Raw genomic sequence first — 16,122 nt, 5'->3', positions numbered from 1 at the left:
GGAGGGACCCACCAGGATCCTCCAGTGCAGCTCCTGCCCTGCCCAGACACCCCAACAATCCCACCCTTGGTATCCCTGGCAGCACTGTCCAAACCCTCCTGGAGCTCTGGCAGCCTCGGGGCTGTGCCCATTCCCTGGGGAGCCTGGGCAGTGCCAGCACCTCTGGGGGAAGAACCTTTCCCTGAGACCCAGCCTGAGCCTCCCTGACACAGCTCCAGCCCTTCCCTCATTCAAAAGAGGGCTGAATTCAGACCAAATAGGTCAATAAAGTCATCCCTTCAAAAATTGTGGATTCTGTCACCTTTCCTCACTGCTCTGGAGGGGGAGGAATAATTTGGTAGTCAAAGCTGATTTTCCCACCATTTCCATATTTCCATTCCCTCAGCAGGAGCAGAGGGAGGGTAACAGAAAACAAATTATAGAGCCAGCAGAAATTCAGGTCAACGATAAACCCTTGTCCTTCGATCCAGGTAATGACTTGGAAGTGGGAGTTTAGAGACACAGGAAGAGTTTTGTGCACAAATCCCCAGTGTTGCATTTAGCAGCTGACTCCTGGTGGTGGCAGGAGGCCCTCAGCAGGCAGGTCACACTCAGGGGATGGCCCTGGGGACAGCGAGGACAGCTCTGAACCTGCCCTGAGACACCTCCTGTGCCCAGTTTGCTCTGACAGAGGGTTCTGGGCTGGGGGAAGGGAAGGGAAGGGAAGGGAAGGGAAGGGAAGGGAAGGGAAGGGAAGGGAAGGGAAGGGAAGGGAAGGGAAGGGAAGGGAAGGGAAGGGAAGGGAAGGGAAGGGAAGGGAAGGGAAGGGAAGGGAAGGGAAGGGAAGGGAAGGGAAGGGAAGGGAAGGGAAGCCTGGGGTCTGTGCCCCTCCAGGGCTGTCCTGGCCTGCAGGGCCAGGGGAAGCTGAGCTGTGTCCTGGCTGCTCTCGGTGACAGCCACAGGTGACAGCCACAGGTGACAGCCACCCCTCTGAGCCGAGTTCTGCTGTGAGGACACTTCAGGCAAGTCCTGATCAAGGGGGTTTGGGCAGAGCTGCCTCAGTCCCTGGGCCCAGCTCGGCAGTGAGGGAGGCACAGACTCAGCCCAGCATCCCCGGCTGGGGCCTGCCCAGGATTCCTCTGCTGAGAGCTGAGATCAGCTGCTGCCTCCTCTCAGGACTCTCAGAGGATCACAGAATTCCAGGATGGTTTGGGTTGAAAGGGACCTAAAAGCTCACCCAGTGCCACCCCTGCCATGGCACCTCCCACTGTCCCAGACTGCTCCAGCCTGGCCTTCGGCACTGCCAGGGATCCAGGGGCAGCCACAGCTGCTCTGGGCACCCTGTGCCAGGGCCTGCCCACCCTCCCAGGGAACAATTCCCAATATCCCATCCATCCCTGCCCTCTGGCAGTGGGAGCCATTCCCTATGCCCTGTCCCTCCATCCCCTGGAAATCCTCTCTCTCCGTGTTTCCTGTAGCTCCCTCAGGCCCTGCAAGGCCACAGTGGGGTCACCCCCTGTCTCCTGTCCAGGTGAACACCCCCAGCTCTCCCAGCCTTTCCCCAGCAGAGCTGCTCCATCCCTGGCATCATCCTGGAGCCTCTCTGGGCTCTCTGCAGCAGCCCCAGGTCCCTCCTGCGCTGGGCTCTGCAGGTGGGGCTCACCTGAGCAGATCCCCTGGGCTCTCCTGTTTTCAATCCAAGGGTTAATTCACTCAAGGGTAGGAAAAAAAATTAAATTACAGTTTCTGCCACTTCACTGAGTTTGTCACTATGAAAAGGTGCCTCATCAACTCAGGACTCTGGTTTGGGGCTTGGATGCACCAGGATCAGTGGAATTCCACAGCCCAGAGTGTCTGTTACCCACAGGATTTTGTCTCTCCACAAAGAGCCCCCAGGAACTGCAGGACTCACTCAGGGAAAGGCCCCACCACCCAGCAAAGGGCTCTTTTACTGCCCAGTCTTTCCCTAACCTGCAGTTCATTAATTGCCAATTTTCTCCCAAGCCTGGGCACTCCCTGCAAGTTAACAGTGGGATCCAAGGGGAAGCACTCTGCCCTCCAGAGCCTGGGACTGCAACGGGAGCTGGGGGAGGGTTGTGCTCAGCCAACATTCACCAATCTGTTCTTAACGATGTGGAGTTCATTGCCAATTAACTCAAGGCCAAACCCCTGCACCTTAAACCAAAGGTTTTGAGGTTTGTTCTCGGCTGCCTGAGGCTGAAGACCAAACACAGAGTCCCCAGAAGGGCTGGGGGGTGTCGCTGTTGAGGCAGGACGGGGACAGAAGAACTCCAAGATCAGAAGGTGAGAAGAAAACTCTTTTATTTCAAATGAACCGCTCTATATATAGAGAACATCGTGCAGACCAATTTCATTGGTCCTAAAGTAAAAACATCTCACACCATTGGTGCTCTGTGAATGATGCACGGTGGCAGAACAGATCCATAAACAATGTGAACAACAAGAGAGAGCATTATTTACATTCTTTTCCAACTCTCTCCCAGGCCCAGCCTGGTAGAAATGTCTCTTTTTCTCTCTGACTGAACTGAGAATATCCATGGTGGGGCTGGCATCTCTGGGACCAGGCTGGGAGAGCACCTTCACCCAGCCAGCACTGGACCCGGCTGCTGGCTCTCCCTTTGGACCCAGAGCTGAGCCCTCTCTGGGCCTCTTCTCGCTTGGGTGTGGTCCCGAGGAGGCACTGCAGGGACTGGGCAAAGTCAAGGAAACAAAGAAGTTCCAGGGGTTTCTCGCAGAGAGAAGGAGCAGCGGTCTCAGGTGGGCCGGGGGGAGTGATGGGAGTGTTCTCTGCTCCCCATGGAAACAGGGAAGCAATGATGTGGGGATAATGACAGAGCTGCTGCTCCTGCCTGCTTGGGAACACACCTGAGCTCACCCACCTGGCGGCTTTGGCTCCCTCCTGAGCCCTGGAGTGCAGCAAACATCCCCAGAGCTCAGAAACATTTTAAGGAGCTGGGCTCAGCAAATATGAAACACTTTTATTCCCCCAGGCAGACAAACCCTGGATCAGAGCTCTCTAGGAGATAAATTGCAATTTTCCAGATGATGCTGGGCCCTCAACCTCACCTGAGGATTCTGGGCCTCCCCATGAGCCACTTTTGGTGGGGAGAAATCCCACAGGGTGCTGCTGAAACCTTGCACACTTCCCACACCATTCCCAGGGCTCTGGGGTTTAGGAACCAGTCCTCCCCAAGCCAGGGTCACAGCTCTGCTGGGCAGGACTGGGGGCAGGATTAAAGTCTTCATTAATGTCTCACCTTCCTCACAGAGCCTGAGTGTTGGTCAGGACTCCTGTGACTTTCCATACAACTGTTTCTGCTCCAAATAAAGACTTCAGGGTAAATTGTTGATGAAAGTGAACTTTCAGGGGTTTTGGGGGGACAAAACTTTCTTCAGACCAGCTCTAAGTGCTGCTGATTTTGTAGGACTGCACAAGCACAAAGAAGCTGTCCCCAAGCCTGGCCTAGTGCCCAGTGCTCCCAGGTGATCCCAGGCCTCGTGTCCACAGGGAGGGGACCTGCAGGAATTTTAGCAGCCACTAAACTGGACCCCTTGTCCCTCACAAACTGTGGAATTATCCCTGTATTCCTGGTGAATTTACCTGCAGTGAGACACAGAAGCTAAAAATATTTCCTTTCATGCCCAGCAGCATCCCAGGTGCAGGAGTGAGGGAGGAACATATTTGTGAGAAGCACATTTGGCAGAAGATGGGAAATGCCTTGGCTGAGCTCTCCTGAGCTGTTGTTTGACCACTGGAAGGGCTGGAACAATGTCAGCATTGCTGTGTCTGAACAAAAATGTCCAAATTGTTCCTGGAATTCATCTCAGAGGTCACAGAAATGGGGCCAAAACTTCTCAGGAGAGATAGAGCTGTGTAGGAAATTAAATCTGAGCAAATTACTTGTGAACACAAACTCCAGCTCAGCCTGTCCCAAATCCCACTGGAATTTCTGTCCTGGAGCAGTATCCCCCTGGGCAAGGGCACTTCCATCACTGGCCAGAGTTTGGAATTGAGAAAAACTGAGACCCCAAAAAGCAAAAACCCCATTGAAGCCAGGTGTGACAGAACATTCCTCAGGCACCCCTTCCCCACCCCACAGGAACTGCCTCCATCAGGCAGGGGAGCAGGGAGGGGCTCCCAGGGAATTCCAGGTGTCCTGGTTCCTAAGCCAGAATTCCCAGCACCCTCCACAGCCCAGGACATCACCTCTCCCACAAACCCCTTCCACCTGTCTCCTGGAAGTGCAAGCAAGGAATTAGACACCATTTTGTTTGCTTGTGCCAGGTGCAGAGTGGAGTTAATTTTATTGCAGGGTATTTCACCTGTGAGCAGAATGATGCTGCTGGAATAAAGCCCTGGAGAGTCTCCCCACAGATCCAGGATTTGTGGCAGGACACCTCTCCCAGACCCACGATGAGCATGCTCCACTGCAGGCCCTGGAACTCGTGTTATCCTTGGGAAGTCATCCCCCAAGTGCCCCACATCTCATGGAAGTGGGAGAAGGATGAGATGTTCCAGTTTATTGAGTAATTCCAGCCTTTCTGTGATCATTACCCCAACGGCTGCTTCCTCTAAATCAAGTGGAATTGCTTTGCTTTCTCATTGCAAAATGAAACCAGTGAAATCCACTTCTTATATTTGTGGAGCTTTGGGAAAAAAAAAAAAAAAAAAAAAAGAAAAAGAAAAAGGAAATGTAAAGCAAGAAAAAAAGAGAATTTGGAAAAAATAAGTGGGTTTTTTTCCTACTAATTTAATTTCTGAGGAGAATGTAAACAAAGAAAATGTAAAGCAAGATGAAAAGAAACTCTGGGATTAAAAGGTATTTGTAAGTACTCAAATAAATATTTTAAGTATTTTTGCTCTCTAGGGAATACTCTCCCTTTGTTTCAGCCCCACACGCTGGGCTGAGGTTTCCAGCTTGTTCTGCCAGTGCAGGGACCTTCCCCAGCCCTGTGCAGGAGCTGCTCCAGCTCCAAAGTCACTTCCCACTTGTTCTTCCTGCATGGAAACGAAATTGGAAATCAAGTGCGAGGAGGAAACTCCTCCGCTGAAAGGTTCTTGTCCCCTGCAGAGGCAGAGGGTGGGGCTGGCACCGGTGACACCTCCCTGGCTCCCAGGAGCCTGCTCTGACAATGCAGCACTGCTTCTGCAGGTCTCCATCACCGGGGAATTGAAAATGGGATTTGTTACCTGGGAATGACAGCAGGATCCCTCCCAAGGCTCTGTTCCAGGGATTTCTACCCCAGCTTATTGCAAAGCAGCAGAACGTCCCTCCCTGCTGTCCTCCCTGAGCCATGGTCACCAGGACAGCTCACAGCCGGAGCTGCCACTAGAAGCCAGTTTTGCATCTCCTGGCCCCCTGCAGCACTCTGGGCACACCCTGCAGGTTTCCTGTCAGGGGAATGAATCCCCTGGGCTCTGGGGATGCACAGAAGCCTCTGGTGAAACTCCCCCTCTTTTTCTGCCCATCACTTTGCACCACCCTAAAGGTTCATCTCAAAATGCTCAACGCCCCTGGCAGTTCCTGCTGCGCCCGGGCTCCTCCTGCCAGCAGGGTTCCCAGTCCTGCAGAAGTCTCAGCCATGCCCTGGGCACAGCTTGCTTTCTCCCAGCCTGGAATCCGCTGGGATTTGGGATGCTCAGAACTCACCTGGGCAGCGCCGGGCATTTACAGAGCAGAGGGAAGCACGGGATCTCACCTGAGGAGCAGCCTGGTCACACCCAGCCCCCCTTCCCCCCGTGAACACCTGCACCTCCCGACCCGTGGAATGCCATCTGTGGAAAGGTGAGTGGGCACAGAGGTGACTCACTTTGGACAGGTCAGTGGGAAGTGCCAAGCTCTGCTCTAATCTTGAGATAAAATCCCAAAGCCACCCCACAGGTGCTTTGTTGCTTTGGAATTGCAGATCCTGCAAGGTCAAAGGCCACAAACCTGACCAAAGCTGCTCATTTATGGTCCCTTAGACCCAGACTGAGACCAGACCTGAGACTGAGTGGATCAAGTTTCCTCAGGGAAGTTGAGTCAGCAAGGGGCAACCCCTGATCCAACAGGATGGACAGGATGATGCAATAATCCATGGGAACAGGTGATGGAGTTGTTATTGGGACACTGCACTGGGAATATTTGTACTTTATCTATCAATGAATCCACCACAACCATCCCAATGATCACTGTGTCCTACCTGTGCCTGGCCATGACCCTTCCCTCACCAGCTCTGCCATAACGGGGCAAGTTTTAAAGGGTTTTCACCATAAATTAGACCAGAAGAGTTCATAAGCCCCTTTTGGAGTGACATTCAGGGACACAAAGGGTGGGAGTCACCTCCCCCAACACAGGACCCCTGATTGTCCAAGGTCTCCTGTCTGCAGGTCACTGTCCCCGCCCAGACCCACTGTGGAGGCTGCAGGGGGAGCCCAGCCCCCGCCCATGCCCAGGCGTCTCAGGGCCCTGTCTGGGCTGGGCTGTTCCCCCAGGCAGCCCTGCCTCTCCTCGGTTGCTCCAGCCCCGTGTCCCATCACCAGCACTTGTCCCCAGGGACATGAACCCCTTCAGTGCCATGTGGCTCAGCTTTGGGCACGAGCCACAGCAGCTCCCAAGGTCACCATGTTCCTCTGCCAAGGCTGGGAGCAGCAGCTTGGCTCTTTCATCTGTCAGCTCTGCTTTGCATCCCCCGTAAATTGCTGGCATCCCATCCCAAAATAACTGCCTCCACCTCTGTTTCAGCCTCCAGCCCATCAGGCTGTTCCTGCCCTGTCACCTCCTGTTCCCCTGTGTCACATCACGGGCTGGCTGTGACAGGACAGGCTTGGCTCCCGCAGCCAGGCCAGCCTGGCTGTGGTTCGGGGGGGGGGGGAAGGGAGGGGACAGAGAGCCAGCAGTGGAATTAAAGCCAGCACCTTTGATCAGCAGCACCTTGGTCACCCTCTCCAGAGGAGTTTCCTCCCAGCCCTGGGAACTGTTTGCAATAGTTCAGCTCCAAATCCTGTTGGATCCTTACACCTCCAAAAGCACCTCCTGCTCTCAAAAGCCCTGATCATCAGGAGTGCAGGATCAGATTCCCTGCCCTGGTCAGTGGGAACAGGATCTTCTCAGCCCTCCACAGCCATGCATCAGCAGGGACTCCATGGCTGCATTTATGTTTGAAGGACTCTTTGTGCCAGGTGCGTGACAGAGCAAAGTGGATATGTCACAGTGTCACAGGAAAAGGCCTCTGACACTGAAGGCATTTTAGGGCATTGCCTCAACCCCTGCCACAGACAGCCAGTGGGGAAGAGGAGCAAAGAAGTGGTGAAACTCCTGAACGCCCCAGAAGGGGAGATGGGATATTGGGAAAAAAGTGCTTCTCTGTGAGGGTGAGGAGAACCTGGCACAGGGTGCCCAGAGCAGCTGTGGTGCCCCTGGACCCCTGGCAGTGCTCAAGGCCAGGTTGGAGGGGGCTTGGAGCAGCCTGGGACAGTGGGAGGTGTCCCTGCCATGGCAGGGGTGGCACTGGATGGGATTTAAATTCCTTTCCACCCCAAACCATCCTGGGATTCTCTGATGCTTTACTGATTCTCTGATCCCTGCTTTACTCCAGGCTGAAAGGGGCTGATCAGGAGACCTCAGTTGTGTTGCTAAATAAGAGCATGGATGGATCCCAAAGCTACAGAACATTCCCTCCCTCCAGAGACAACTGTCAGCCTCCACTACAGGCTGTTATTAACAATTAGTAGCTATGGCAATATCCTACAGGGGTAAAATCCAGTGCTCAGAAATCCTGTGAGGGGCTTTAAAGTGGCAGTGAGATTCCTGGATACCCCAGCAGTCCCACTGACACTGATGGGAGAGGAATGCTTGCTGTTCACTGTGCAGACAGACCCAGGGCTGTGTTCCTGTGCTGCCCAGGGCACAGTCTCAGCTGATGCAAGGAGACAGCTCCCAAAGAGCAGGTGATCATCTGTCCTTGCAGGGACAGGGAGGGATGGCTCATGCCCTTGGTTTGGAAATGCCAGATGGAAAGGAGAAGGGAGAGGAAAAATCTGCACAGTTTCTGTGGGGACAGAGGGCTTTGTGTTCCTGAGGGATGGCAAGGAGCACTTCCACCTTAGCTGCTCAATTTTACCCTCTGAAATCTCTTTTCCAGCAGAGGTGAGGCTCACTGGGGTGGCAGACGAGTGGGAGAGGAGGCAGCCCTGGAACCCCATGGAATGTGCTGTCCCTGCAGGGCACATCCTGCCCTGGGCAGGTGGCACCCGGGACACAGGGACAGAACTGCACCTCAGTCCAGGGTGGAGCCTCCATCCTCATCCCCTCCCTCAAAGCTTCCCCAGGGTGGAGCTCCCTGGTGGCACACCAGCGCCAGGTCACGCTTCCCAGCTCTCCCACTCCAGCCCTGTGCCTGGAGCAGCCACCAGACTGGGGATCTGCACATTCAGCACAGGGCCAAAAGGAGTTTGAAGGAGCTCAGGCTCCTTGGTCCCTGCCCGGTGTGGCTCTGCCAGCCCGGCTCAGCTCACAGGGCTGGGAGCAGCAAAGGGATCACCTGCTGGAGCCTCGCATGGATCGCAGGGTGCCAGAGATGTCCTCTGTGCCTGGGGCTCCTGGACAGCCTCCTGGGGCTCTTGGACAGCCTCCTGGGCTCCTGAACAGCCTCCTGGGGCTCCTGGACAGCCTCCTGGGGCTCCTGGTGCTCCTGAACAGCCTCCTGAGGCTCCTGAACAGCCTCCTGGGCTCCTGGACAGCCTCCTGGGGCTCTTGGACAGCCTCCTGGGCTCCTGAACAGCCTCCTGGGGCTCCTGGGGCTCCTGGACAGCCTCCTGGGGCTCCTGGACAACCTCCTGGTGCTCCTGAACAGCCTCCCTCCTGGGGCTCCTGGACAGCCTCCTGGTGCTCCTGGTGCTCCTGAACAGCCTCCTGAGGCTCCTGGACAGCCTCCTGGTGCTCCTGGGGCTCCTGGACCAGCCTCCAGGAGTGTGCAGTGCCATTTCCCTTCTGGGATCAGAGGCTGCAGCCCGGAGCTGTCTGTGCCTCCTGTCACTTGCTCTGAGCAGCTTCAGCAGGAGGAGAACAGCAATCTGTGACTTCAGGTTAATGGCTTTGCTGTTCTGCCTTATCAGGTATCTCCTAGAGCTGCTCCTGGCATGGGGGATGGATTTCCAGCCTCAGCAGTTAACGAGAGGGAAGGAAAGCACTCACAGCACTCACACTTTGTCATTCTGTTTTTATTGAACCCTGGATTAAATGTTTCATTTCCAAACACTCCCCCTAGGCCAAAGCCACCCCTGCAGTCGATCAGAGACGTTTTGGGCCATTTTTGGAAGATCAAAATTGCTGTGTTTGACTGCAAACCCCCACAGCTCCAGCCCGGCCTCGCTGGGGACAGGGTCTGTGCTCAGGGTCAAGCTCTGCTGTCCCAGCCCCGAGGTGGACCCAGCACTGAGATCCAGGTGAGCTCAGCACAGGGATAATCCGTGCCCAAATCACCTGGGCTCAGGTCCAAGCCAGCCTCCCAACCTCTGCATGGGCCAAACGCTCTGAGACCCTGCAGGAGCTCTCCCAGTGCAGCCCCAGGGCAGGTCCTGGTGTCACTGGAGCTGCACCAGCCCACAGTGACAGTGGGTCACTCACAGCTCCTCACCGAGCGTTCCTGCAGTGTGTGAGAGCCCCTCACAAGCGTCATCCCTTGCCAGTGCTTCCTCTGGATGTTAATTACTCTGAACACTAATTAATAGAATGGGAAGGGACTGTGGCCATGAGGGGAATCAGGGCCCAGGGAGAGGGTGACAGCAGGGACAGGGCCCCGTGTCCCCAGGCTGGCACAGGCAGGTGAGGGGATGGAGCTGTGGGATGGCATCAGGGAGGTGCCCAGAGGAATGGGCTGGCCTGGGCTGGGGCAGGAGCCATGAGCTCCCTGCAGCTCCTTCACTGCAGGCCTTGCAGCAATCACTGTTATTAGCTGGGGATTGCTTCTAATTCAGGACTTGTTCTTCTCAGAAAAAGGCTTTAAAAAGCATCTGACTGAAACAATTACCTGAAGGAAAAGGCTTTTAAATAATGGAGCAGCATTTAGAGAAGAGGGTTTGATGTTCAGTGTCCCCCATGCCAGGAGCCAGCTGCAGGTGCAGATTCCTGCCAGGAGCAGGACCTCGCCCAGCAGAGATACAAATTCAGTGCCAGGATGAGGAAATAAGTCTCCTTTCAGCCAAACACCTGCATTTCCTCACCACCTTCTCCCTCTCTTTACACTCCAGTGCAGCATTCCCTCAGTGCTGGATAACCCCACCATGGGAGAGCCCCTCATGGGGGAGGGTGTGGGGAGGATCCAGAGGGCCATGGGTCTGTTTGGACATTCCCCTTCTGTGCTGTTCCCCTGCTGAGATGGATTTCATCCCAGGCCATGGGAAAACTGCACCTTCTCAGGGCAAACCAGGAATTTCTGCATTCTGTGAGAAGAGCACGAAGCTTCAGGGTCACATCCAAACCTTCCCTTGGAGCCAGGCTGGCAGAGCTGGGGATGCTCACCTGGAGAGGAGAAGCTCCAGGGAGGGCTCAGAGCCCCTTGCAGGACCCAAAGGGGCTCCAGGAGAGCTGGAGAGGGACTGGGGACAAGGCATGGAGGGACAGGACCCAGGGAATGGCTCCCACTGCCAGAGGGCAGGGATGGATGGGATATTGGGAATTAGGAATTGTTCCCTGGGAGGGTGGGCAGGCCCTGGCACAGGGTGCCCAGAGCAGCTGTGGCTGCCCTGGATCCCTGGCAGTGCCCAAGGCCAGGCTGGACAGGGCTTGGAGCACCCTGGGACAGTGGGAGGTGTCCCTGCCCATGGCAGGGGAGGCTCTGGGTGGGACTTAAGGTCTCTTCCCACCCAAACCATTCCATGGTCCTGTGCTGGTCCATGTCCAGGTCGTTGCCCACCAGGACTGCAGAGCTGTCCTCGCTAAGCATTTGGACACCTGTCCCTGTACTTAAATCAGAAATTTTGATTTAACTGCACATTTACACTTCAAACTCTGGCTCAGCACGACTCAAAGGCTGTAATTACCATTCCAGGGAAACTCCCGCTCATTTGCCATTGTGGCTCTGACAGCTCCTGATTTTATAAGAGGAGTGTCAACCAGGCACCACACACACAAATGTTTGTTTTTCTCTTCCCATTCTGGAGGGGGGAGAGGGGCCAGGCTGAAGTAGGAAATTCAGCTGTTAGAGGAGGCAAAGCCATCCCGAAGCAGTTGGTGATTTACAGAGTGAGATGTGGGAATGGTTCCTGCTGTCCAGGCAATTGGGAGCCCAAGCCCTCAGGGAACAGCAGGATTACACACACACACACACACACACACACACACACACACACACACAGACACAGTGTGAATCCCATGGGACTCAAAACCCTCTCACATCAACAGCCAAAGGCTGGAAGGACTCTCCTCTCCTTCTCCCATCAGAATGATGGGAATGATGTGCTTGGCATCTGCAGAAGAGCTTCAGAAGGAAATCCCAGCAGTGGCTCTTGGAGTGCTCTGCTCAAAGGGGATCTTCCATGTCTGCTTAGGAGAGGGAACTTCTGGTTAAGGCTGGGTTAAATATTTCCCTTTAAACATCTTCCCTCCAGCAGAAAATTCCTTTTAGGCAAAAAACCATAGGCCTTCCTTCCATCCTTCTGTCCTTCATTCTGTTCTTCTGTCTTTCCATTCTTCCTTCCTCAGGATATTCACATTTCCCTCCAAGCACTATCAAGAGGATTTTTGTTAAATTCACTTTTTCTGGTGATAAAAACTCCTCAAACATCTTCCTCCACACCCCCTCTGAGAAAACAAATTAATTTAGAGCTCAGGATTTCCAGTAAAATGATAAAAAATATCCATAGGGGGAATCCTGGGGGTTTCCCAACCTGATTTGCTTCCTTGGGAAGGAAGCACAGAGATCAAAATAATTTGTTTTGCTGCTTGAGAGCATATTAACTTTATCCTAAAAATTTCAGGCTGAATCAGTTCCAGTGACTCTAGGACCAGCCAGGATGGAAAACCAGCCCAGCAACACAGAACAAGCAGAAGTTAATAAATATTTCAGCTCTGTAGTTGGAAATAATTTGGATGATGCCTCCATATCCTACAAGGATAATGAAATCCTTCACATTGCAGTGCCCCAAAGCAATGTTTGATTGCATAGACAGAATTCAATAGAATTAAAGAGCTTGTTAAACATCAGCTCCTCAAGTCAAACAGTTTAAACCTGAAGCTCCACATCATCTGCATGGAGGAGGATTAAGAGCATCTATCCAGGAACATTCCAGAACTTGCCACAGCTGTAGAGAAATGGTTATCAGGATGTCTGAGTCAGGCTTAAGGCAGCTTCAAGGCTGGAATTTTGGTCTCCTGAGGGAATACACTGATCAGGAGATGTTTGGCTCTCCTGGAGTGATGCTGGCTCAGCCCTTCTGCCTTTGTGCCTTTTTGTCACTCTTTGTGTCTCTCCATCAGCCAAACAGGTTTAGGAAGGGCTACACTCTGCCTCAGACAGAAAAGGCACCACTGACCAAAACCTGCCCCTGCAGGGGCCAAGTGTTGTTCAAATCCTGTAATTCTGGGTTTTTTTACTTTCCATGTCTCAGAGAAATTTCCTCTGTTTTGGGCTCAGTGAGTTCCTGGCACCATTAAAAAGAAAAAGAAACGAGTTTGGGTTCAAAGGGCCCTCAAAGCCCACCCAGTGCTATTCCAGATGTGAGCAGGGACACCTTGCACTGTCCCAGGGGCTCCAAGTCCTGTCCAGCCTGGCCTTGGGCACTGCCCGGGATTGGGATCCCACAACCTCTCTGGGCACCTGTGCCAGGGCCTCTCCTCACAGCAGCTTCCACCACTGCCAGCCCTCCATGCCAAGGGCAGAGTGTTCAGGGAGTTTAGTCCTGAAGTTTGAGTTAAACGTGGAATTACGAAAACGAGGTAATTCCAAATGAGAATTTGGAATGAGCACGGGGAGCCCTCACCAAGGAGGGAGGGAAATCCCAGCAGTAATTTTGCTGGGAGCTGCTGCCACATTCCTGGAGGGAATGACTGCAGGTGGTCCCGACAGGGCAGTCAAGGAGGAGCCTGTCCCCTACAGCTGGACACTGTCACCCCCTGCCAGCCCATGGTGACACCAGGACCTGGGGGCCTCAATGCATCGCAGCCAATCCAGCAGTGATTAGAGTGACTCGGTGAATGCACAAAGAAATTGAGAAATTAATTGTAAAATGAAGAATTGAGAAATGAATTGTGAAATCAGCAGCTGGATCCCCCATTCCAGCTCTGACTGCTGGATTTTTAATGCATTTTCGGAATTTTAAGGTCCTGCTGCACTCAGGATCTGGGAGCACTCACCCCAGCACTGAGTCTGGTGCCATGAAACCAGAGATTAAACCATTCCTTCCAATCCTCACTCATATAAAAGATGAGGAAGATGCCACTCAAAATTAAGTTTGCGGTTTTTTAATTTAATGGAAAAAAGTGTGTCAAGATTAAAAGGAAAATACAAATCCTTCTTCAGATCAGAAAGGAAAAGTGAAGAATTCACAGATTAATTGGGGAAACTGAAGTGTCTCTCCCAAACAGTCAGACATTACCAGGCATAAATGAAATATTTAATATCAATGATTTTGAAGGGCTTCATTTCCCTGTTAACATCCTGAAAAGCTTTGTCTCTTCATGTAACATCCACACCTGAGCAAAAAGCCCTTTGAAATAGAGAAGCTGCCCTTTGTTTGGAGAACCCTGTTGATTTTTTTAAGACTTTTTTCCTTTCCTTTCTTACCAAGGAGACAAATGACCTTTTCCTGTGAAAGGCACTAATTGTTATGCACTTTTATTTTCAGTTCTTGCTGAGAGGCTGCAGGGCAGCCCAGGTGCCTCTCCCTGGGTTGCTCTGGGGAGGTCCATCAGCCCCGGATTTGGGGCTGTGGGATTTAATTGTGCCAGGACTTTGCTCCCATTAAGGGTTAATGAGAACATCACACACTGAGCTGAGCAGGGCAAGGTTCATCCTCTGACACATCAAACCCAGCAGAGGGAACAACTCCTTTCTCTTCCACTGACCTGAAAGTTTAGCACTGCAAAAATAAAAATATTTGGCACAGGCAGGAGCAGGAGCTGGGCAAAGCCTGGCCCGGGCAGAACTGGGTGGAACAAAAGGTGATTTTAGCAACCAGCATCCTCTGTGCCCTGGGGTGGCTTCAAAAGCCACAGCTGAGCCCTCTCAGGCCCAGGGTTCTCCTCCAGCTCATGCCATTTCCCAACAGCCTGGATTTCTGGGAAGCAGCACTTCTGTGTGGTTTTCATTTGGTTTATGCCCCAGAGACCAACTCCACCTGTAATCCAAGAGGAGGATATGTGAACCTTTAATTCAGGGATGATTCCATCTCCTTTGCAGCAAGCTCCGTATTGAATTCCCTGTGCTGGGAAGTTCTGTCATGCTGCTACCTGGGCATGCTGTTTATATTCCTTTGATTATTAAGGATTCTAGATCCCTGAAATAGTTTGGAAAACGGACCTCAGTTTCAACAATTGTACTTCAAGTCCATTTTCTCTGCTGCCCCAAGCCAACTACTCACAAATATTTGTGGAATTGAGGACTCTGGAAGCAGGTATGGATTCTTTTGGAGCACAAGTCCGATGAGGAGCAGCTGAGGGAGCTGGGGGGGCTCAGCTGGAGAAAAGGGAGCTCAGGGGGGACCTTCTCTCTCAATTCTTTAACTATTTATGAGGCACTTTTTAAAAGTGCAGGGTTTTTTTAGAGAAGCCATCATGGCAAAATGGAGCTTTCCACAGACTCTTTTTTTCTGAGAGAATGTTTCCCAAGCCCTCTGTGGGTTTATTGGTTAAATAGGTTAAATATTCCAAATAGGCAGAGCCTTGAACAGGCAATAAAAATGTTCAGTTTGTTCACACTAGACTGGCCCTGTCAGGGGTGTGTTTGTCTGATCTTAAAATTCTCCTGGTCCTTGGGGGTTTATAGAGAGGGGTCAGGGTGAGGGTTAGGTTTAGGGTGAGGGTTAGGTTTAGGGTGAGGTTGAGGGTTAGGTTTAGGGTTAGGGTTCGGGTTAGGGTTCGGGTTAGGGTTAGGGTGAGGGTTATGGTTTAAGTTTAGGGTTCGGGTTAGGGTTAGGGTTAGGGTGAGGGTTATGGTTTAAGTTTAGGGTTCGGTTTAGGGTTCAGGTGAGGGTTAGTTTTTATGGTTAGAGCTAGGGCTAGGTTTAGGTCTCCAGGATGGGGTGATACCAATTAATTTTGCACCCAGTGGGAGCCCTCAGTTCTCACTCTGCTCCAGGGAGCTGTTTGAGTAAAAGCCTCCTGGAACTGGAGCCTCCTGGGTAGTGGCTGTTCACCAGCCCAGGATTTAGGGCTGGATGTTCAAGGTCTCTTTGCCCTTTTCCCTGTGTGATCCTCAGATCAGCTCAGCAGGGGCCTCTTTTTCTGTGCACTTTGTACAGTGCATGAACTGCTCTGTGGGGGAACGGTGGCACTTGGTCAGGTTGTGAACACCACTTCCCACCCAGTTCCTGGGATGTTTTCTTCAGTGGCTACAGGAGGACTCTAAACACAACAGAAAACTCATCCTGAAATTCAGGCTCCAACTGCCCTGGAAGGGGAAAAGCTCCATCATTTTTTTGTCAGGATCCTGGTTCAGATGCTGCAGCACTTCATTGTCTCCAGTTCCAAGCAAGAGGAGGTGTCTTCTAAACTCCACAAATTAATTAATGAATCTCTCCAAACCTTTCCTTTCTCAGGAAGACTGGAATGCCATCAGAAATATGGTAATGTGCCATTTGCTAATTCCCCTCCTGTTCCATCTGGGCACAGTAAGATCTTCCCTCTGATCTGTTTTCCATGTACTTGTCAGAGTTGTTAGATCTTGAACAAGAACTGAAGTTTCTTCATCCTTATCCCCCAGTCTTCACGTAAAAGAAATAATGATAAACTCGGGTTTTTTTTCCTAATTAAGCCAAGGCTGGTGCAGGCTGCTCAGGCTCTATCACAGTGAGAGATCTAGAGTGAATTTTTCCTGTTATTTTTCTTTCACGATCTTCTCTTGATCATAATTGGATTCTAAAATTAGCCTGAGAAAGGGACTAATTCAAATTTATGACTAAAGATTGGTCTTTCTAACCACCAA

At 52.3% G+C, this 16,122-nt stretch overlaps 2 protein-coding genes across 4 annotated transcripts in view; both read right to left on the bottom strand.

The window, feature by feature from the left end:
- LOC137486713 (acid-sensing ion channel 2) overlaps positions 1-16,122 on the bottom strand; it is a 429,682-nt gene that overhangs the window by 221,775 nt on the left and 191,785 nt on the right. The gene's annotated exons all lie outside the window — the stretch shown is intronic.
- The window catches only part of FTSJ3 (FtsJ RNA 2'-O-methyltransferase 3), a 295,974-nt gene that overhangs the window by 279,144 nt on the left and 708 nt on the right, over positions 1-16,122 (bottom strand). The gene's annotated exons all lie outside the window — the stretch shown is intronic.

This window comes from Anomalospiza imberbis, chromosome 22, assembly GCF_031753505.1.
Source record: "Anomalospiza imberbis isolate Cuckoo-Finch-1a 21T00152 chromosome 22, ASM3175350v1, whole genome shotgun sequence".
NCBI classification, from domain to species: domain Eukaryota; kingdom Metazoa; phylum Chordata; class Aves; order Passeriformes; family Viduidae; genus Anomalospiza; species Anomalospiza imberbis.
The sequence above is the reverse complement of the archived record's forward strand: the minus strand, read 5'-3'. Positions and strand labels throughout refer to the sequence as shown.